This window comes from Myotis myotis, unplaced genomic scaffold (genome assembly GCF_014108235.1).
Source record: "Myotis myotis isolate mMyoMyo1 unplaced genomic scaffold, mMyoMyo1.p scaffold_m19_p_30, whole genome shotgun sequence".
In the NCBI taxonomy this organism is placed as follows: domain Eukaryota; kingdom Metazoa; phylum Chordata; class Mammalia; order Chiroptera; family Vespertilionidae; genus Myotis; species Myotis myotis.
The window spans coordinates 1,748,425-1,771,142 of record NW_023416336.1 but is presented as its reverse complement, the minus strand read 5'-3'; the positions used below and the strand labels follow the sequence as shown (position 1 = coordinate 1,771,142).

Below are 22,718 nucleotides of genomic sequence, written 5' to 3'. Positions count from 1 at the left end.
ACATATGGAAGAAGCTAGAAGAAACATGAAAAAATCAACAACTTAAGTAAGACCCAAGAAGAAATGAAGAGTGATATAGCTGCAATGAAAAACACCATTGAAAGTATCAACAGTAGACTAGGAGAAGCGGAGGACCGAATTAGTGAATTAGAAGACAAGGAAGCAAAACACACCCAAAATATACTGCAATTGGAGAAAAAAATTAAAAGACAGGAGGAGAGCCTAAGGGAGCTTTGGGACAAAATGAAACGAAACAACATACGAATAATAGGGGTGCCAGAACAACAGAAAGATGAACAAGGATTAGAAAATCTATTCGAAGAAATAATATCAGAAAACTTCCCTGAGGTGGGGAAGAAAAAAGTCACACAAGCACAGAGAGCCCCAAACAAGGTGAACCCAAAAAGACCCACACCAAGACACATCATAATTACCATGGCAAATGTTCAGGACAAAGAGAGAATCTTACAGGCTGCAAGAGAGAGAGGAAAGTTACATACAAGGGATCTCCCATTAGATTATCAAATGATTTCTCAACAGAAACATATCAGGCCAGAAAAGAATGGAAGAAAATTTACAAAGTGATGCAAAGCAAAGGACTGAATCCAAGAATACTCTATCCAGCAAGGCTATCATTCAAACTTGAAGGGGAAATAAGAAGCTTCACAGACAAAAAAATGCTAAGGGAGTTTATCACCACCAAGCCAGCATTGCAAGGAATGCTAAAGGGACTGGTATAAAAAGAAGAAATAAAAAGCTCAGAAAGAAAACAGCCACACAAAAAAAGCAATGGCTACAAACAAGTACCTTTCAATAATAACTTTAAACGTAAACGGGCTAAATGCTCCAAACAGAAGACATCGAGTGGCTGAATGGATAAAAAAACATGACCCATATATTTGCTGTCTACAAGAGACGCACCTCATTAGAAGGGACTCACACAGACTGAAAGTGAAAGGATGGAAAAATATCTTTCAGGCAAGTGGAAAGGAAAAGAAAGCTGGGGTAGCAATACTTATATCGGACAAAATAGACCTCAAAGTGAAGGCCATAACAAGAGATAAGGAAGGCCACTTCATAATACTAAAGGGATCAATACAACAAGAAGACATAACCCTGGTAAACATATATGCACCCAATGCAGGAGCACCCAAATTCATAAAAAAACTCCTGGAAGATATCAAAGGAAAGATCAACAACAATACAATCATAGTAGGGGACTTTAATACACCACTGACAGCACTGGATAAGTCCTCTAGACAAACAATCAGCAAAGGTACAGCAATCCTAAATGACTCACTAGATCAGATGGACTTAATAGACATCTTCAGAACACTTCACCCCAAAGCCAGGGAATATACATTCTACTCAAATGCTCATAAGACATATTCAAAAATAGACCATATATTGGGTCACAAGCAAAGTATCCCCAAATTCAAGAAGATTGAAATCATAAAAAGCATCTTTGCAGACCACGATGGCATAATATTAGAAATAAACTACAATAAAAACAACCCAAAATACTCAAACACCTGGAAGCTGAATAGCATGCTATTAAATATTGATTGGGTTACCAATGAGATCAAAGAAGAAATTAAAAACATCCTGGAAACTAATGACAATGAAAACACAACAGTCCAAAACCTATGGGACACAATGAAAGCAGTCCTGAGAGGGAAGTTTATAGCTCTACAGGCCTATCTCAGAAAACAAGAAAAAATGGTAGTAAATCATCTAACTCTACAACTCAAAGAATTAGAAAGAGAGCAACAAGAAAACCCCAGAGTGAGCAGAAGGAAGGAGATAATAAAGATTAGAGCAGAAATAAATGACATAGAGACCAAAAAAACAATACAGAAAATCAATGAAACCAAGAGCTGGTTCTTTGAAAGGATACACAAGATTGACAAACCTCTAGCCAGACTCACCAAGAAGCAAAGAGAGAGGACCCAAATAAACAAAATCAGAAACAATAGAGGCGAAATAACAGCAGACCCCACAGAAATACAAATGATTGTTAAAAAATACTATGGACAGCTCTACTCCAACAGACTAGACAACCTGGAGGAAATGGACAAATTCCTAGAAAAATACAACATTCCAAAACTCAATCAGGAAGAATCTAAAAATCTCAACAGGCCAATAACTATGGAAGAAATTGAAGCAGTCATCAAAAAGCTTCCATCAAACAAAAGCCCAGGACCAGACGGCTTCACAGGGGAGTTTTACCAAACATTCAAGGAAGAACTAAAACCTATCCTCCTCAGACTACTACAAAAAATTCAAGAGGAAGGAACACTTCCAAGCTCATTCTATGAAGCCAGCATCACCCTAATACCAAAACCAGGTAAAGACTACACAATGAAAGAGAATTACAGGCCAATATCCCTCATGAACATAGATGCCAAAATCCTCAACAAAATCTTAGCAAATCGGATCCAGCAGTACATCAGAAAGATCATACACCATGACCAAGTAGGATTTATCCCAGGGATGCAAGGATGGTACAATATCCGCAAATCAATAAACGTGATACATCACATAAACAAATTGAAAGAAAAAAACCACATGGTCATATCAATTGATGCAGAAAAAGCATTTGACAAAATTCAACACCCATTTTTGATAAAAACTCTCAGTAAGGTGGGAGTAGAAGGATCATACCTCAACATAATAAAAACCATATATGACAGGCCCACAGCCAGCATCATACTCAATGGACAAAAACTAACACCATTTCCCCTAAGAACAGGAACAAGACAGGGATGCCCCCTCTCACCACTCCTGTTCAACATAGTACTGGAAGTGTTAGCCATTGCAATTCGGCAAGAAGAAGAAATAAAAGGCATCCAAATTGGAAAAGAGGAAGTAAAACTGTCCTTATTTGCAGACGACATGATATTATACATACAAAACCCTAGAGACTCCATCAAAAAGCTACTAGACTTAATACATGAATTTGGCAATGTAGCAGGATACAAAATTAACCCCAAGAAATCTGAGGCATTTCTATACACCAATAGTGAACTTTCAGAAAGAGAGATTATAAAAACAACCCCGTTTACCATTGCACCAAAAAAATTAAGCTACCTAGGAATAAACTTAACTAAAGAGGTAAAAGACCTCTACTCAGAAAACTACAGGACGTTGAAAAAAGATATAGAGGAAGACATAAACAGATGGAAGAACATACCATGTTCATGGATTGGTAGAATCAACATCATTAAAATGTCCATACTACCCCAAGCAATCTATAAATTCAACGCACTTCCCATTAAAATACCAGCGGCATACTTCAGAGATCTAGAACGAACTCTCCAAAAATTCATCTGGAATAAAAAAAGACCCCGAATAGCTGCAGCAATCCTGAAAAAGAACAAAGTAGGTGGGATCTCAATACCAGATATCAAGATATATTACAAAGCCACTGTTCTCAAAACTGCCTGGTACTGGCACAAGAATAGGCATATAGATCAATGGAATAGAATAGAGAGCCCAGAAATCGGCCCGAACCAATATGCTTAATTAATGTTTGACAAAGGAGGCAAGAACATACAATGGAGCCAAGATAGTCTCTTCAATAAATGGTGTTGGGAAAAGTGGACGGATATATGCAAGAAAATGAAACTAGACCACCAACTTACACCATACACAAAAATAAACTCAAAATGGATAAAGGACTTAAATGTACGACAGGAAACTATAAAAATTCTAGAAGAATCCAAAGGCAACAAAATCTCAGACATATGCTGAAGCAATTTCTTCACTGATACAGCTCCTAGGGCACTTGAAACTAAAGAGAAAATGAACAAATGGGACTACATCAAAATAAAAAGCTTCTGCACAGCAAAAGAAACCATCAACAAAACAACGAGAAAACCCACTGTGTGGGCAAATATATTTGCCAATGTCATATCTGATAAGGGCCTAATCTCTAAAATTTATAGGGAACTCATACAACTTAACAAAAGGAAGATAAACAATCCAATCAACAAATGGGCAAAGGACCTAAATAGTCACCTTTCAAAACAGGACATTCAGAAAGCCAAGAGACATATGAAAACATGCTCAAAGTCACTAATCATCCGAGAGATGCAAATCAAAACAACAATGAGGTACCATCTCACACCTGTCAGACTGGCTATCATCAACAAATCAACAAACGACAAGTGCTGGAGAGGATGTGGAGAAAAAGGAACACTTGTGCACTGCTGGTGGGAATGCAGACTGGTGCAGCCACTATGGAAGACAGTATGGAGTTTCCTCAAAAAACTGAAAATGGAACTCCCATTTGACCCAGTGATCCCACTTCTAGGAATATATCCCAAGAAACCAGAAACACCAATCAGAAAGGATATATGCACCTCTCTGTTCTTAGCAGCACAATTCACCATAGCTAAGATCTGGAAACAGCCTAAGTGCCCATCAGTAGATGAATGGATTAGAAAACTGTGGTACATCTACACGATGGAATACTATGCTGCTCTAAAAAGGAAGAAACTCTTACCATTTGCAACAGCATGGATGGAACTGGAGAGCATTATGCTAAGTGAAATAAGCCAGTCAATGAAGGAAAAATACCACATGATCTCACTCATTCATGGATAATAGAGACCATTATAAACTTTTGAACAATAATAGATACAGAGGCAGAGCTGCCTCAAAAAGATTGTCAAACTGCAGCGGGAAGGCCAGGGAGGGTTTGGGGGCAGGAGGTAGGGGGGTAAGAGATCAACCAAAGGACTTGTATGCATGCATATAAGCATAACCAATGGACATAAGACACTGGGGGATAGGGGAGGCTAGGGGACTGTCTAGGGCGGGGGGGGGGGTGGGAATGGACACATATGTAATACCCTTTATAATACTTTAAGCAATAAAAAAAAAAAAAAAAAGAAATAACTGAAAATCTCTTTCCGTTGACCAGTTCTGTACCCTTATTGGGCTCTACAGACAGTTTAGTGGTTATAAACCTGATGCACACCTCGTTCTGTTTCTGTGCTTGTCTCTATCCTGGGGATGTCCTTACACACAGGCTTTCACTCAACTCTGCAGTCACACACTCTCTTACTGGCTGCTGGTGAGGACGCAGTGAGAAGGTCTTGAATGAATGATACCTGCTCCCGGAGTCCTGTGGTGCTCTTGGTCAAAAGCCGTAAAGTCTAACCGGAGAAAAGGACCTGATGGAAGAGGAGTTTTATACACATGATGAGCTCTGTAAACAGGAAGCGCAGCCTGAGGTCCTTAGAGAGAGGGTTGCTGGGGCTGGGACTCTGGGAGGAAGTTGGGGTGGTGCTGGCTCCTGCAGTCTGGGAGGGGAGGGGAGTGTTGTGAGGATGGTAACGTGGAAGTTCCAAGTGCAGGGGACTGATGGAAGTCTTGCACCCCAACCTAAAGATTCTGGATCCTTGCCTTTTAAGTGTGTGTGTGTGTGTGTGTGTGTGTGTGTGTGTGTGTGTGATGTGATCTTTGGCTCTTAGTCCAGGGCTGGTGGCAGGCTGACTTAGAAATGCTGGATTGGGCCACGAGAGTCCTCAGGGTCAGGGGAGTTAGGCATCATCTCCTGGATAGCCTAGTGGGTAAAACTGGGCAGGTGCAGGAGCCTTTCCCTGTTATTGTCCTCATTGTCGGCAAAGAGAGGTGCCCCTGTCATGCTGAATGACTGGTGGCCACTGGGGACACTGAGCTGTCACACTCCATCTGTTGACACCACCAGTTCCAAGTGGTTTAGGGTCTTAGGGACTCTGGACCATGTGCTGGAACCAAGGTGCCGAACGCCTTTGACAGTCTCAGTCTCAGAGAAATTTATCCCTAAAGTTTTCTTCTTGGCAGAGAAAACTCTGCTCCTCACTTCCTGAGGCTGAGAGGTTGCAGAGGAACGTGCCCCCCCCACCCCCAAAACTGTGGGTACATATTTGTTTCTGGGAGATGGTGTGGGGGCATTTTTAACTGTTTGGTCTGAGTTTTGTCCTTGGATGACATGACAGGGTTTTTACATCTTCCCCTGTGCAACTTCCAGATCTTGCTGCCTTTTCTGCTCCGTCTGTGTGGAAAAACATCTTTGTAGGATCCACGTGCATATGGAGTGACATGGACCGTCTAGAAAGGCCCAGGGTGATAGCGTTTATCCGGAAGTCCTTCAGGTCTCAGAAGTATAGTGGCTGGGACCTAGGTGGGGGCTGTGGTGATGGTGAGAAGTGCTTTGATTCTGGATGTGTCACCAGGTCTTGTTTGATGGGTTGTATATGGGGAGAGAGGGGGCAAGGAAGACTCCATGTTTTTGGCCCCACCACCTGGAGAAGAGTGCTGTTTGCTGAGGTGGAGAAGACCCCAGGAGGAGCAGGAGGGAATAGGGAGGCCACGGAGTTGAGTGTGGCCTCTCCTAGGGCTGGGTTTCCTGCTGGTTTCTTCTCTGACCATTCCTTAGCACAGAGGAATTTCTAAAAAGAGAGGAGAAGATGGTTTCGCAAGCAGTGCCTGGCTTTGGGGAATGGCACCCACGTGAACATGAAGGTGGCCATGTCGGGGGCACTGTGTCTGTCCCATGAGGGTTCTCAGTTGGGCCTTGAAGAAGTACCCGGAGTCCCTGCGCCTGTGGTGCCTCCTGGGGAAGGGTGTTTGACTCTTCACTGGTTGAATGTGAGGCACTTCTGGGGGTACCTGGTCTGGCTCTGTCCTGACCCCCTTTTCATCCTTGTGGGGGTGCCTTCCTTCTCTTGTTCTATTTGAAACCAGGACTCCACTCCATGTCTCCTTGCCCTAGATCACCACTGATCTGTGGTGTCTGCCTGATTAGCAAGTCATCTGTAAAATGTGAGGAAATGTTACCATGCATGAGAGGTGTGTGATCACAGATCAGGAGGTCAGAGTAGTAGGCGAGCCACACATGGGCCTGCTAGTGGGTGAGGTGGGCCGGCGGCGACTGCTTGGTGAGGGTGCAGAGGTTGTGCCTGCATCTGGCCAAACAATACTATGAGGAGAAATATTCAGTCCTTTGGATGTCACAACAGTCTTTTATGTCACAACATAAAGTTTTTGGTTTGTTTGCTTTCCAAAATCATTGTTTTATAACACATGGGCTCTTTCTGTTTGGGACAAAATAAAACAGTTTACACAGAAAAAAAGAGGTGTTTTAATGCTGACTTGTTAATTAAAAAAAAATTACAGTGGGGAAAAAGAAAAGGAAGCTGCATTTCTTTATGGTGATGGAGAAAAAAAAAAATCAAAACCCAAACTGGGTCAGGCAGACAGTAGTAGGAACAATAAGTTCTGTCTGCATCTAATCGCAGCTGAAACCCTGTTAATCAAAACCAAGGTGTGTTTCCAAAAGGAAGTGGGAGGTGAGCTTTGTGCACTTCCAGAGGTAGTGACAGTCAGATGGCGGGGTTTTTCAAAGTTTGGGATAAGGTCTCTGCTTTGGCAGCTGCCTCCCTGAAAGCTCCCTGGCCAGAATATCAGCAGTTTGCTAAGTACTGACTCTGGGTTTCAAAGGCTGGTGAGGATCCCCATTTCATTTCATAGATCAAGTCTGGGACTTGAGAGGGTCCAGAGTCCATCCAGTCCAGTGTTTAGCTCCTGCATGGCAGCACCAGCATTGGAGCCATCCTACCCCCCACCCCCTGCCCATCAGGTGGAGATGGTTGTCTGGTGTCTCACATTCCCAGCTCCCTTCTTAATTTGGATTCTGGGAATGCTATTTCCTTGGGGCGTGGGCAACACTGTGTGACTTCCAGGAATATGCCAGCAACTCCCGTCTCTTCCATGCTGGTTATCCCAAGCCAGTTGTGTTTTGGGGGGAGGGTGAGCACCACATTTCTTTTGGATGTTGGTGAGAACACTTTTACCTTCTCAGCTGAGTGGCCCAGAATGAAATGAGTGCCTGATGTGTAGAGAGGGCTACTTGAGGGGGTTTATTTATGAAAGATGTGTGGCTCGCCTACTACTCTGACCTCCTGATCTGTGATCACACACCTCTCATGCATGGTAACATTTCCTCACATTTTACAGATGACTTGCTAATCACAATACATGTCTATAGGTGGCTGTGACTTTTAACAAACAATGTATTTTTAAAGGTATGGTGTAGTTACTGTTGTGAGGGTTTCCTCATATTCTGCTGGTTAATGCCAGTTTTCCTAAAATGGAGTATTAGACAAAAAGGAACTTGTATATAGTATGTTGTTGATGTTATTAGAAAGAAGGCGAGCCCCAAAACCATGGGTCCTGGTAGAACACCAAGGATACTTGGGAGCCAGACAGCAAGGCAGATATCTTTACTTCTGCAGAAGGGTATGCAGCCAACATAGGGTAAGCATGTACACTGAGGGGGGAATTCCTCTCAGGGTTTTATCCCTGACACATGCCATCTGTCCCTTACTCTTGATTGGTCAAAATTTAGGCTCATATTCTTGTGTGATTGGCTAATTTAAAGGAAAAAGTGACCTTTGCAGTTTCAAAATGGCAGTTGCCTAAGTTCCCTTCTTTGACAGAAAAGATTACTAGTTTATTCTCACAATTGTCAGAAATTAAGTATACACTTTTTGGGGATCTACATCCGGAATGGCAGTATTAGAAGAGCTCTGCAGATCTGCTCCTCAGCAAAACAACAATAATTGGTGAATATTGCTTTAAGAAAGCAATCAATTAAAATAATAGGACAATTAAAATGTCCTAAGTGTTTACAGCAAATAAGGAAACATTTATTCAAGAAAATCTAAATTTTAGTAACAACAGCAAGAATCTGTGGCACTTGAGTCATGACCCACTCCTTCCCTTCCAGCTCAATAGGACAGAAGCTATTCCTTGCCTGGGTGTGGCCAAGAAGATATGGCTCCCTGTCCCCAAGTTTCTTCCTGGGAGGGGCAGGCTGCCAGCATTTCTCATTCCTCTCAATCTCCATGTTGTAGATGCTAAATTACAGGAAAATGTAGCCAGCCCTACTCATGGGGTGGAGGCTCTATACCAAGCTGAGACTACTAGGGCCCCAGTTGTCCTCTGGCACCCCAATTTGCTCATAGGGTAGAGGTTCAATTTCAGAAGTGTCAAGCCAAGAAGATCAAAGGCTACTGCTCCACCCAGGACTCATCATAAAGTAGGGTTGTCCTTTGAGCGATGTGGGCCCTTGTCCTTGATTTTGACTCCAGAGCAGTGACTCAGAGAATTTGCCAAGGAGGAGAGGTAGGCCATAAGAACAGAAAGCTCTGAGGTGTTCCCCCAATGTACTGAATTCATTCATAACAGAGCGTGGGGATGATCAAACCTAAGGGTGCTCTCAAAAACGAGGAGATTTTGGTGGTAAGCATCTAACAAGAGCTGGTAGCTCCATGAAAGCAACAGTTGAAACTGTAGGCTAGAGACAGCCAGGGAGAGAGACTGCCAAGGCGAGCCCCACCTGGGGTCAGAACAAACCTCAAACATTGATCTCAAAAATTATCCTACAGAAAATCCTTAATTTAATTAGATCAGGTTGTTCAGTAGTTGATGCCCCAGGGCCTTGTCAAAAAACTGTAGAGCAATGACCAGCAATTCATGGAGCCTATCACAATTCATGTGACAACAATAGAGGCAGGCAGCCTAACAGATCAGGGAGGAGAAAAAGAGCCCTGATAGACCCATTGTGGTCCCAGGGAGATTACACACATTCAAGGCAGTGCCCCCTGGGGAGCAGCATTAGAAGCTAGATGCTGTGGGTGAGGGATGGGGGAGGATAGACTTCACTGAACCAGTCTAGTCAATTCACTGAAAAAACTAAGCAATCAAAGACAAGCCTGAGGAGGGGGACCAGTATTCAGAACTGCTACCATATATTACTGAAAGCGTCCAATTTTCACAATAAAAGGATAAGACATGTAAAGAAATAGGAAAGTGTGATGGAGAAAATAAAAGCAACAGAAACTGCCTGAGAGAAAGCCCAGATGTTGGATTTAACAGATAAAGATTTTAAATCAGCCATTATAAATACAATTGACCTTTGAACAGCCTTGGTTTGTGAACTATATGGGTCCACTGGTATGTGGATTTTTTTTCAATAAATAGTACAGTCAGCCTTTGGTATCTGAATGTGTTGCGTCCATGGCTTCAACCAACTATGATCAACAGTATTTTCACATTCCCAATCGTGGCTTTCCAATTACAGATTCCCAGTTGCAGGTTGAAAATACTGTTTTCCATCCATAGTTGGTTGAATCTGTGGATGCAAAAGTCCAGATGTAATATCAAAAGTTATACACAGATCTGTGACTGCATTGGAGTGGGGTGGGGGCCGGCACTCCTAACCCACACATTGTTCAATGGTCAACTGTATATTCAAAGAACTAAAGGAAATAATGCTTAAGGAAATAAAGACAGGTATTGTGACAATGTCTGGTCAATTAGAGAATATCAATAAAGAGACAGAAAGTGCCCTGGCTGGGTGGCTCAATTGGTTGGAGTGTCATCCAGTACACCAAAAGGTTTCAGGTTCAATTCCCAGTCAGGGCACATACCTATATTGTGGGTTTATTCCTCGGTTGGGGAGCTTATGGGAGGCAATACATACCTCTCTCTCTAAAAATCAATGAACATATTCTTGGGTGAGGATAAAAAAAGAGACAGTAAAAATCAACCAAGTGAAATTCTGGAGTGAAAAATTCATTAGAGTGTTATAACAGTAGATGTCAACTAGCAGAGGATAGAATCACTAAACTTGAAGATAGAGTGATAGAGATTATACAGTTCAAATGATGGGGGGTTGGGGATGAAGAAAATGAACAGAACTTCAGAGAAATGTGGGATACCCTTAAGCACACCAACATACACATGATACAAGTACTAGAGGAGAGCAGAGAGAAAGGAACAGGAAAACATTAGAAGAAATAATGGCTGAACACTTTCCAAATTTGATGAAAAACAATCTACATATTCAAGAAACACAATAAATTCCAAGTAGTATAACTACAAAGAAGTCCATACTCAGGCCCATCATAGTGAAGAAATGTTGAAAGAGAAAGAGGAAAGCTAGAAAGCAGCAAAAGAAAATTGACTGAGATTGTACCAGGAAGTCCCAGTAAGATTAACAGCAGACTTCTCTTTAGGAATAGTGGGGACCAGAAGGTGGTAGTATAGCATAGTCAGCATCTTGCAAAAAAACCCCAAACCATCAACCAAGGATCTCATATCTAGCAAAACTGTGTCTCAAAGTTGCAGACAAAATAAAGACATTCTCAAATTAAAAAAATAAAATAAAAGACAAAGTAGGCTTTGTTGTCAGCAGACCTGCCATTATAGGAAATATGAAGGAAGTTCTTCAGGCTGGAAGCAGATGACCACAGGTGGTAATTCAAGTCCATGAAAAGACAGTGCCAGTAAAGGTAATTATGTTATTTTTAAAGATAATGTAAGTGCATTCCTCCTCCTTAATTGATTTAAAAAGCAATTTTGTAAAATAATATATATAATGGCACACCTCATTTTATTGTGCTTCACAGATAGTGCGTTTTCATTAATATCGAAGTAAGATCCTCCACTAGCAAAAAGATTATGACTCGCTAAAGGCTCAGTTGATGGTTAGCATTTTTTAGAAATAAAATATTTTTAATTATGATATATGTCTTGTTTTGTTTAGACATAACGCTATTGCACACTTAATAGACCACAGTCTAGTGCAAGCATCCTTTTTATATGCACTGGGGAACCAGAAAGTTCATGTGATTTGCTTTATTGTGAAATTTGCAGTATCTGTGGTATGCCTATATATAATTATATTGTTGGGCCTATAACCTTTAGAAAAGGAATGTATTTGACAATAGCAGCATGAAGGAGACAAATGAGAGAAAAGCTGTATTGGAATAAGGAAATTACACTGCATTAGGTAACTTGAATCCACGGGAAATAATGAGGAGAACCAGAAGTGGTAATGAGAAGGCTAATATAACAAACTAATACATGCACACTTTCCTCTCTTCCCTCAGCTTCTTTAAAAACACTATGTATATATAATGATAACATTTATTTTGAGTTTGTAGTATATATAGATGTAATATGTGTAGAAATAATTAAATAAAAAAGAGGAAGAGGGATGATATATCACTATCATTGGAATTGTGTGTGTAAAGGAATGAAAGGTTACAATAGAAGATAATGCCTGTGGCCTGGGCAGGCTTTGTTGTGAGGAGCAGATGACAGAGCAGAGGACACACAGTGTACACCTCTTGGGCGCTGCACAGTGTAGGACAGCAGATCGGGCCCAAGGCCACATCTGAAGTGCCCAGAGTTTGTAATCTGCCCGGGATCTGGTAGCTGAATTAAAATCCGAACCAGACCAAGAGCAAGGGCTCTGACTCCACATCCGTTGTTACCGTGCCATTTCTCTGCCTCTCGTCAGTGGTTGATGGATGGGCTGGGCATAGGCACGGCTTCGCTGAGAGATGCTGCGGACTTTCAGCGGCGTTGCTATTAGGAGCTCCGGCCCAGTGCAGGGTCTCTGACTGACCCAGGACTTCCATTGTCTTCATCCATTAGTGCCTACTCCCTCCTGCATGGTATTTTGCACAGATCTGTATTCACACCTGCCTGATGGGTTTGCATCTGGCCCTGTCCAGAACCTAGTCTTCACTGAACCCTGGCGATGGTGCTGGATGATAGTCCTGGGGTGTTGGGTGGGGCCCGTGTTGGGCTGATGGGAACAGCATTCCAAATCTGGTGGAGGCCTGCTACCCGGGCCTCCGGTCAGGATCCGAGCCTGCCCTGAAGGAGGCAGGGCCTCAGGTGGCTTGCAGACGGCTTGTTGCATGCTAGCTTCACTTTTTAGTGCTTCCAGTAATTTCTTCTAGTGGGAGATGGGAGCAGTTCTAAAAATGAATTTTTAAGGCACATTTTCCCTGATCTCTTTATTACCCAATTTTTAAGAATGTTAAAAATAAAAGTGAAAGCACAGTAGAGATTTTAATTAGTTTTCTCTGTCCTTGCTCATGGCAGTGCTAATTTTAACATAGTGATATGTGACAGGGAGATATTTCATGGGCTCTTTGTTCTCAGTGTCTTCTCTACGTTTCAGAACTCGGCTGTGAATTTTGGAGAAAAAGAAATAATGACAGAAGTACCTTTTCTTATTATTTGGATATCTGATTGTTAGCATTTGTAAACAAAGGTCGAACCAGCTTGGGAATCTCTGGAGCAGTGGTTCTCAACCTGTGGGTCGCAACCCCTTTGGGGGTCAAACGAACCTTTCACAGGGGTCGCCTAAGACCATCGGAAAACACATATATAATTACATATTGTTTTTGTGATTGATCACTATGCTTTAATTATGTTCAATTTGTAGCAATGAAATTGGGGGTCACCACAACGTGAGGAACTGTATTAAAGGGTCGAGGCATTAGGAAGGTTGAGAACCACTGGTCTGGAGCGAGGCCATAGTGACAGAAAGGAACGCTGCATGTCTCTCCACTGCACACTTAGGTGAGTCTCCTGGGAGGGCCGGTGAAGGCAGAAAGTGGCTCTGGGGGTAGGTATTTGCTAATAGACCTGGCACTGAAGGCACTTACCAAGTGGTCTTCTTATTTCCTTTTGTGGTTGTTGATTTTGGCTTTTGTTTTGTTTTGAAAAACATACACATTTAACTTTGTCATTGTCATTTAAAGCTTGATTTTATAAAACACCAAAAGATAATTTTTAAGAGTTCTGTATCACTGGAATTTAGACAATAGAAATAGTGATATAGTTTTGTAGGTGTAAATTAAAATTATTAAAATCAAATAATTGAAGATTTACTTTAAATTAGGAAATTATACAAATGAAATAAAAGGCAAAAGGACCTCATAGCAACATTTTGTTATTGTGGATTATCAGTTACTTTAGGCCTAAACAAAGATTCCACATATTCAGACTTCTTTTGCTGTGTTTCATATTTACCTATATTCTGAATCAAGCCACTTGACCAAAAAGTCTGATTTAGGAAGACATTGAGCTCTCGAGCAGAAGTTTTCCATCTCCCGTTACCACCTTCAAAGGAGTTGACATTAATGATAGTGCTGATGTAGATCCCTTTTGAACAGTGTGCAAAATTTATGTCAGTCCTATGGGAAGTTAAACAGGTACCAGAAAAATTGGACAGTTATGCGCAGTTCAGTAAATGACAGTGTTGCTTTCCCCACTAAAAATTAGTCAACGGAATAAAACATGAACTGCAGTTGACTTGGTTTCAGGAAATACACATTTGAGAATTCAATCATGGTTCTTGTCCCATCTCCAGTCATGGACAGGATTTTGTAGGCCACTGTGCTGTTTGCTTTGTGGATTGTAGTTGTGAAGGAACGCAGGTGGACTTGCTCTGAATTGGTGATGAACTGTGGTCCCGACTCTTCCCACTTTTTAGGTACAACTACAGCTTTGTATAAGTCAGTAGTTCAGATGAACAAGACACTCCCAGTAGTGACAGAAATGTCGGTAGCTGTGATCTGTCTGACCACCGAGCAGATTCCACCTTGGCTAGCTTTCTGAGGATTGTCTGTAGGTGCACTGTCACCTTTGGCCGTCTCGTCACACTCAAACGGTCATCTTCCAAGCACCTCCCCACTTTCAGTATTCGAGTTGACTACCACATGTTTCTGAACTGAACACTCATATAATCAGTCTCTCAGCTGTTCCACCACAGTGTTTGGGTATTTCATAAGCTCAGGATCAGTAGTTACAGCAAGGTGAGTCCGTATTTCTGTACTTGAGTAAAGGTTTTAGACGGATAAATGACACGCTGATATAAAATGCTGTTGATGCCAAATGAGAGGAACTCGGCCATGATATTGGCACTTCCGTGTAGACCCACCAATGTGGCACGTACCCACCACAGATGGCTACTACAGGGCCCGCAGCAGCTTCCTGCCATTGGTTTCAAAAGTAACCTGGGCCCTAGCTGGTTTGGCTCAGTGGCTAGAGCAGGGCTGGTCAAACTTTTTGACTCGAGGGCCACAATGGGTTCTTAAACTGGACCGGAGGGCCGGAACAAAAGCATGGATGGAGTGTTTGTGTGAACTAATATAAATTCAAAGTAAACATCATTACATAAAAGGGTACGGTCTTTTATTTCAATAGTTTTATTCATTTCAAACGGGCCGGATCCGGCTCACGGGCCGTAGTTTGCCCACGGCTGGGCTAGAGTGTCAGCCTGCAGACTGAAGAGTCCTGGGTTCGATTCCAGTCAAGGGCACATGCCTGGGTTGTGGGCTCAGTCCCCAGTGGGAGGCGTGTGGGAGGCAGCTGATCAATGATTCTCTCTCATCATTGATGTTTCTCTCTCTCTTTCCCTCTCCCTTCCTCTCTGAAATCAATAAAAATATGTTTAAAAAAAAAAGTAACCTGGATTTTGTTTTTTATTTGCAGAATTGGATAGTACTTCCTTCAGAGGTAGTGAGTCTGCCTGACTTTAGGGTTAGTTGTGCTGACAACCTTCGGAGCCCCTGGAGCCCTGGCAGGACGGGAATGATGTCCCTGTGTGTTGGATGTAGATGTGGCCTGTCCGCCTCATGCCACGGCGCGGCCCAGCTTTACCAGGCCTGAGTGGCTTTGTACCAGGAAGTAAGAGGTTTTTCCCCCAAGCTCAGTGTGAGAGTTCAGGAGAGTATCTAGACTTTTCAGATTTATCTGAATAATTAAGATTCCAGAGAGTTCTTCATTGCCTACTAGCTAAAGTGCACTCCATGGTCTGGTATTAGTGGTTCCCCAGAATTAGTGGTTCCCTTCAGCCCATTCTCTCTGTCCCTTAGAATGCTGGGCTTCCCTGCTCCCGGGGTTAATGGTTCTGCATGTGCCTTTTGAAGTCAGATCTGTCTACACTTCCTCAGGATCATCTCTGCCAGATTTAAGGTTTCTTCCTCACCCCCACCATGGCCTGGGGCATGCATCACATTTTGTCTTTGTGTTGTCTTGTCTGAGTGTCTCACTCCCTTGCTGTACTGTTGGATCCTTCAGGCAGGGGCCACTTCGAACTCATCTGCATGTCCTCTCTAAGTGCCTGGAGAGGCACCTGTTGAACAAATGAATGAACAACTCTGGTTCCAGGTTGCAGGCTCCATGAACACTCCTGTCAGAGGCAGCATGTTGCAGGCCATCTACCAGGCTTGCCAGCTGAGGACTGAAACGTCCCAGTGCTGCTGTCCGTCCTCCGCCCCCTGGCCCTTCCCCTGCTGTCTTCATCTTCACCAGTCGGGGAGAGGAGCCGCACAGATGTTGCTGCCCAGTATGAGACGCTGCCTGTGGCGGCACTTCTCCGTGCCTGGGGCGCGCACTCACTGCAGCACTGGTGGGCCTCACGGACGCTGTCTGAGGAAGCGTGCACAGGCCTCGGAGGCACTGCCGGTAGCTCTTTTTTTTTAAAATTACTTTTCTTGGGTTTTTATCATTCCTGTCACCATCAGCTTTGCAATAAGAGCTGTGGCCAGGCTCCCAGGGAAAGGTCTCATGTCAGAATCAGACTGCTTGCTTTTACTTCTACATGAGCATTTGAGGCACTGAAGGCCCTTTCAGCGTCTTCTCTATATGTCCCCCCAACAGTGATTGGTTAAAACAGGATTCCAGTTTTGCAGGTGCTGTCCACCTTGCCAGAGTATGTGTGATGGCTTTGTTTCCAGGGTACGGAGAGACTGAGACTTTCTCTCCCCAATTACGGTTTCTTGGTGTGGAAGCTAAAATGAGACTGGTTGGGAGCCGCCCCGTGGAGGCCTTGGGCAGGTTGTCCCTGGTCTCCTGGCTCACTGCCGTGTTCCAGAAATAACTTCGTCTTCCCAGCATTCATCGATCTGTGGTTGTGGCTTTGCATTTATAGCCCTTTATAGGATTTTGTTGTTACTCACAAAATTTTATACTCTCCCATGAAGCCAACTTTGACACTTCGAATTTGAAAACAAGCTTTCCCCAAAATAAACTAGACCTGTCCAACCCCAGTCATGCCAATTACTGTCAGCCCTGCTCTGTCAGCCGCAGTCTAGAAGGAAATAATGTGTTTGGAATGAACCGCCTCATCAGCCCACGCACTGCCCTGTCGATGGTGCTGGAGTTAGGATGGCGAGGGAGGGGCTCAGCAGGAGCAGGGTGGCGGCCGGCTGCCGGTGCTGTGGGTGGGCAACTCACGGTGTGGTGCAGGCGCACCTGTGCCAGAATTTGAAGTATCCCGAGGCCACCCTGTGGGATGAGCCCTAGGAGCTGGGTCTGGGAGCTGGTGCGGATGCTCAGCCCCTCTTCCAGGAGCGCACTTTGCCCTCAGGTTTATGAAAGACCAGGCTCGTTTTTGGGACAATAGTGTCTCCCGAGTGGGCCAGCCATGGTCAGGGCCTGGTTTCCCTGCGTGGGCCTACCCTGTCTGTGTCCAGCCCCTGCCCACCCTGTGAGCTGCTCACTTTCCCTCCACAAGTCTGAAAGAGGACATGGGAGTGTTTGTGAGGAGAGGTAGGCTGCGTGTTTTATTCTTTTTATTTTTTTAATCCTCACCCAAGGATATGTTTTTATTGATTTTGGAGAGTGAGAAGGAGAGCGAGAATCTTTGATGTGAGAGAGAAACATTGATTGGTTGCCTCCCATATGCTCCTATGACCGGGAATCAAACCTGAAAACTAGGTGTGTGCCCTGGCTGGGAATTGAACCCACGACCTTTTAGTGAATGGGATGACACCTAACCAACTGAGCCACCTGGCCAGGGCTGCATGTTTTATTCTTGAACTAGAGGCCCAGTGCACGAATTCATGCATGGGTGGGGTCCCTTGGCCTGGCTGGCAATTGGGGCCAATTGGGGCTGTCTCGCCCAGTCCTGATTGGGGCCAATGGGGGCCGGCTGGCCAGGGAGGGACCGCGGGAGGTTGGCTGGCTGGGAGGGACTGTGGGAGGGCCCCAGGGCATGTCTGGCCCTCTCGCCCAATCCTGATTGGCTGGACCCCAGAAGCAAGCTAACCTACCAGTCAGCGTGTCAGCCCCCTGGTGGTCAGTGCGCATCATAGCAGCTGGTCGAGCGGTCAACCGAACAGTCGACTGCTTGGTTGGACACTTAGCATATTATGCTTTTACTAGAGGCCAGGTGCATGACATTTATGCACTGTGGTGATGGTCCTGCAGCCTGGCCTGAACCCTCTCACAGTCCGGGATCCCTCGGGGCATGTCTAACAACCAGCTTAGGCCCGCTCTGCAGGCAGTTGGACATCCCCCCAAGGGGTCCGTAGCACTGCCTCGGTGGCTGGAGAGGCTCTTGCCACTGCCTCTGTGCTTGCCAGCCGTGAGCCTGGCTTTTGGCTGAGCAGCGCTCCCCCTGTGGGAGCGCATTGACCACCAGGGGACAGCTCCTGTATTGAACGTCTGTGGTCAGTGTGCGTCATAGTGACTGATCATTCTGCCATTTGGCCATTTGCATATTAGCCTTTTAATATATAGGATTATATAGGATTGTGGAGTATGTGTTGCCAGTGGAAACCGGGGTAGCTTGGTGACTCTTTCCCAAAGCACATGAAACTTTACACACTTAATAAACCGAGATATTCTAAGTGAATGAATAAAATATGTTGGGAACAGTAAAGAGAAGGAAATGACCAAAAACCCACATTACTCATACAAAAAGAGCAGAGAAACCTTGCTAATGGGGTTCACGTGTACGTAGGGGTGCCCCATCATGGGGACTCCAGGAAGCGGGCTTTCCAGTCTTGTGTTTTCACACAGCAAGCCATCTTCTGCTCTTTTTCTCTATACTTTCCTTGATTTCATGCAAAAGAGCAAAACGACTTATGGAGGCTCTATGCCCAGGGTCCTTAGACCCCTGCTTGTAATTCAGGGGTGTCGCTGTGTCCCTGCTCCTCTGCCCTCATTTTTCTGGGGAGCAGTGGCTGCTGACTGCTGCTATTTTGACCAGGTAGCTGTTTGGCCATCCAAAGTGGCCATTGTGGGCATTGGTGGCTTCAGGCCAGGTGGGGGTGGCATGGAGGGTGTGGCAGGCATGCCTTCTGGAGCCCTCGGGTTGTGTTTGTGTGATGTTTCTGTACAGCACCCCCATCTTTCACGTTATGTAAATGTGAGTCCACTGGTGTTGGGGTTTTGTTTGTTGCTTTTACTAATCTCTTATTTTATAGTAGTTTAAGAGCTCCAAGAAAAAAGAGTTTATACCTAATTTTGTATTTGTTATCTATTTTAAACAATATAAAAAACATTTAGTTAACACTGGGAGATCTTCAACTTTCCTCATAAAGTTTGAGAAACACTTGCTGTAGGGTTTTCATTTGACTACTAAAACTTGTGGTGAGTGAGATAATTATTTTCAGCCTCCCTTGCCCACTTTGTGGGAACTCTCCCCAACCACCCTCCATCGAATGAGAGCATCCCTGTGCCTGTGGCCCCCGCCCTCCAGCCAGGGGGGCACGTAGCCTGAGTAGGACATGGATTGCCTTTCCTGGGAAGAGCTGGATTGAAGACTCAGGGAGAATCCATGCATTTGGTTAGGGCTGGAGAGTTTAAAGTTGGGGGCTGTCGGCTTCCTCTGTACACCATGTACACAAGGTCATTTGCAGGGATGGGGAGAATGATGTGGTGAGCAGGGGAGTTGTCTGTGCCACCGACATTGGTCTGTCAGCCATATTCCTGCTCAAGTTCTGTAAGTAAGCCAGGCCTTTATGGCAAACCTGCCTTCCTGCTGAAACTCATTGGGATTGGGTCCTCCACCTGCAGCCCAGGTGTCCAGCCAGCCCAGGCTGGCAGGGGTACCAGACTTGCCATCGCTGTGACAGCCTCATCCCCGCATCAGGACATGGCAGAGCAGTTGCCATAGCTTGGGTGAGGGCCCTGGCCCCAGAGGGCACCCCCTCTGGGCACTGCGATCCCGAGGAGCCCTGAGCAGCCCCTTGACTGAAAGAACAGACCCCTCCCAATGGGGAGGGAGGAGAGAAGCCGAGTGGGGGTGGCACCTGCCCTGATGCCGTCAGCTTCCACATGGCCAACTCTGAGTGGGGGAGGTAGAAGCAGGCGCCAGGCCAGGCCTTATAGCCCTAGGCTTGGATGGACAAAGAGGGGAAGGGAAGGAGCAGGCTCGGAGTCAGTTCTCGTCTAGCTGCAGCTCCCAACCTAGGCTTTGACTGAGTGCCCTGGGCGGGGCGTCTGGGCCTGCAGCACCTTCCTCCATGCTGGTGAGGCCTTTGCAGAACCCACCCGGCAATAACCCACTCACAGGTCACGGGGTGCTCTTGTCCTGTCTCAGGCTCTCGGGCCCCCTGGGCAACATGTCTTCATTGATAAATATTGGATGGCTTCCTCAGGCCTTTTACACACCCATGAGGACATTTCTGAGGCACTACTGAGAGGCCTTCCTGGCCAACACCCAGGCAAACTTCAGTTCATTGTATGGGGGCCCCGAGTGGCCGATGGCCAGTGGAGCAAGACAGGAGCTATGGAAGTGTCCCGGAGAGGGCAGGGTGGCATGGGCACTGGCGTGCGTTGTCTCCAGCACCGAACAGGCGCTCTCACAGGGATTGCAGTGCCCCGGGCAGTAACGCCATTATCTTGGTGTGTGTGTTCTGGGAACTGGTGTGGTGATCGAGTGACAGATGAAGCCTGGTGCAGGGGAGTGCGAGGAGTAATACATGGGACACTGGGTTGATTCTCCCCAGCCTTCAGAGTCCCTGGTGCTAGCCCCTGGGTGCTCCTGGCGGGCCAGTGGACAGCTGCCGACCAGCCCTTCTCACAGGGAAGGTTCCAGAAGAGGCTTGAGCAGCACCAGTGCGCGCCTCAGTGTGTCCATCTCTTCTTTTTGTGTTTCTCCTGATGCATTTCCTGCCCAAGCCCCAGTGTTCATCTTTGCATCCCTCAGGCCTGGCCCAGGAGAGGCCTTCCCTGTTTGTTGAGGAGATGGCCAGCTGTGGAGATGAAACAGCATGAGAAAGTGTGGGTGCTTTAAAAGTGGCCAAGGCAGCCCAGGGACAGCCACCGCCGCCGCCGCTGCTGGCGCCTCCTGGACCGCGTCCTTGCTGCCCATTAACACGTCTCTGGTCCCCCAGATGCCAGCACCCAGACCCGGGTCTGCCCCCGTGTCGCTCAGCAGGAGCACCTTTAAACACTTTTTAGGGTGACTTATTTTCAAACTGGCTTTTGTACAAAATTCCTGAAAGGCTCATGGTTCTTAGGTGAACCACTAAGGGCCCAGCTGCAGATTTGACCCACTGTCCTGAAGACTGGACATACAGAGGAAGGACATACAGGGTGAGGGAGCTGCCTTTCGTTGGCCTTGCTGAGGGTTGCAGCTGGGGAGCTCTGAGCAGCAATGAGGCCAGGGTGGAGCCAGGGCTGCGTGGAGCCAGGCTCCGGGGCTGCGGAGGGATGGGTCAGGAGCCCGGGCGGCAGGGCTGGGTGCTGAGGCGGGTTGAAGTCCGGATCTCTGGGAAGGTAGAGCCAGCAGAATGGCTTGGGTGTGGGGTGTGAGAGGAGGCCAGCAGCCAGCACTGTTTTGTTTCGTGGCTAGAGCAAGTGGAGGGGTGGGAGTTAACTTGAACAATCTGGGCGTGTCCTACCCAGGGGCACTTGGCCTGCCTGGTTTTTTAGAGGAATGCCCATGGCCCACTCCAGGTGCTGACTCCTCCCCTTGGAGTCCCAGATGTGCATTTGAGTCTGGGTTAGGCATTATATTTTATCAGCTGCCATACTCATGAAACAAGTGAGGCCAGTTAGTTAATAGATTGGGTGGCGAGCTTCCTGCCACTTCTGCCTGTTCAGTGAATAGGACAGAGAGCAGGGCTTGGGGAGTGAGAAGCTGTCCCAGCAGTTTGACCTGCCAGTGAGAATGTGCATCAATATAGCACATTTTTAAAAAATATATTTTTATTGGTTTCAGAGAGGAAGGGAGAGGGAGATAGAAACATCAGTGATGAGAGAGAATCATTGATTGGCTGCCTCCTGCACGCCCCCTACTGGGGATTGAGCCTGCAACTCCAGCATGTGCCCTTGACTGGTATCGAACCCGGGACCCTTCAGTCCACAGGCCTACCTCTGTCCCCTGAGCCAAACCAGCTCGGGCGACTGCACATTTTCTGTTTTCCTGGGCTTGACTTCCTAAGGCCCATTAGTTTCCCACATTTAATTCTTAGCAGCCTGGGCTGATGTTTGCAGTGTGCTCCTGCATTAGGCGGTGTTTCCTGAGTGGAGCTGTGCTCACAGTGAGCCTCGCCTCACCCTCAGCCAGTGTGGCATGGGAACAGGAGGCGGGAGGGAGGGAGCGGCTCCCTGCAGGCTTTCTCCAGCACTGGAGGGAAGGGGCCGGGAGTTGTCTGTTGGGTATCTCGGAGGCAGGAAAAAGCCAGACTCTGGTGAGCAACAGTCGCCACAGGTGTTTAAGGTTTGTTTACCAGCAGGTGTTTGTCTAAAACCTGGTCTTTGCACCAGGAGGGTGTGGAAGAAGCAAGGAGTTAAGTCTGTTATTCATAAGACACAGGTCCCAGCGGGTCATCATGGAGGGACAGACTGCAGCTGTGTCAGGGCACCTCTGGAAGGACAGGCTATGGGTGCTGGCTGCGTACAGGGCATGCGTGCTGCCGGCGGGGCGGGGGGCGGGCAGCAGCCCTCTCCCAGGTTTGGGTGCCAGTGAGCCATGGGATGCCTCATCACTCGGTGCTTGTGGCTGTCCTGGTTTTAGGGGTTTTGAGAGAAAACTCTTCCTCTTCTGGCTCCGGAGGTGGCCTCTTCCTCAGCGCTGCTGACTCACGTGCTGACTCACTCAGCCTTTCTCTCTGACT

The 22,718-nt window shown here is 46.0% G+C and overlaps 1 protein-coding gene and 1 pseudogene across 15 annotated transcripts in view; one reads left to right on the top strand and one right to left on the bottom strand.

The window, feature by feature from the left end:
* The window catches only part of INPP4A (inositol polyphosphate-4-phosphatase type I A), a 136,089-nt gene that overhangs the window by 40,471 nt on the left and 72,900 nt on the right, over window positions 1-22,718 (top strand). The window lies entirely within an intron of this gene.
* LOC118652444 lies at window positions 14,139-14,860 on the bottom strand (annotated as a pseudogene).